We start from the raw sequence: 730 nt of genomic DNA, 5'->3' as shown, positions 1-730 counted from the left end.
CTGACTGGTTAGTTATGTGCTGTGGAGTCAGTTCCTACTCCATAGCAACCCTATATAAGGTTTCTGAGGCTGTAAACCTTTACAAGATCAGAAAGCCTCATCTTTCTCTAGCAAAATGGCTGGTGGTTTTGAACTGTTAGCCTTGAGGTTAGCCACCTGACTCATATCCATTATGGTACCAGAGCTCCTTAGAATCCTTCAATATTTCAAGTCAAATCTTTGAATTTTTTTCTCTAGTTCCCTGAGCTTGAGAAATGCTGAGTGTGTTCTTCCCTTTTGCTTTTCTAATTCCAAGTCTTTGCACATTTCATTATAATATTTGACTTTGTGTTCTAGAGATGACCTTGGACATTTTCTGTCCAGCTCTTTTACGTCCTCACTTCTTCCATTTGCTTTAGCATCTCTATGCTGGAGATCAAGTTTCAGAGTCTCTTCTGACATCCATTTTGAACTTTTCTTCTTTCTTGTCTTCGTAATAACCTTTTGACTTCTTCTTGTATGATGTTCTTGATGTCATCCCACAACTCTCTTATTCTTCAGTCATTAGTGTCTAATACATCAAGTCTGTTCTTCAAATGATCATAAATTCAGGTGAAATATGTTCAAGGTCATATTTTGGCTCTCAAGGACTTGTTTTCATTTTCTTCAGCTTCATTCTGAGCTTGCATATGAACAATTGATGGTCTGTTTCACAATCTGCCCCTGGCCTTGTTTTGGCTGATGATATGGA

This window comes from Chrysochloris asiatica, unplaced genomic scaffold (genome assembly GCF_000296735.1).
Source record: "Chrysochloris asiatica unplaced genomic scaffold, ChrAsi1.0 scaffold00286, whole genome shotgun sequence".
In the NCBI taxonomy this organism is placed as follows: domain Eukaryota; kingdom Metazoa; phylum Chordata; class Mammalia; order Afrosoricida; family Chrysochloridae; genus Chrysochloris; species Chrysochloris asiatica.
The sequence above is the reverse complement of the archived record's forward strand: the minus strand, read 5'-3'. Positions refer to the sequence as shown.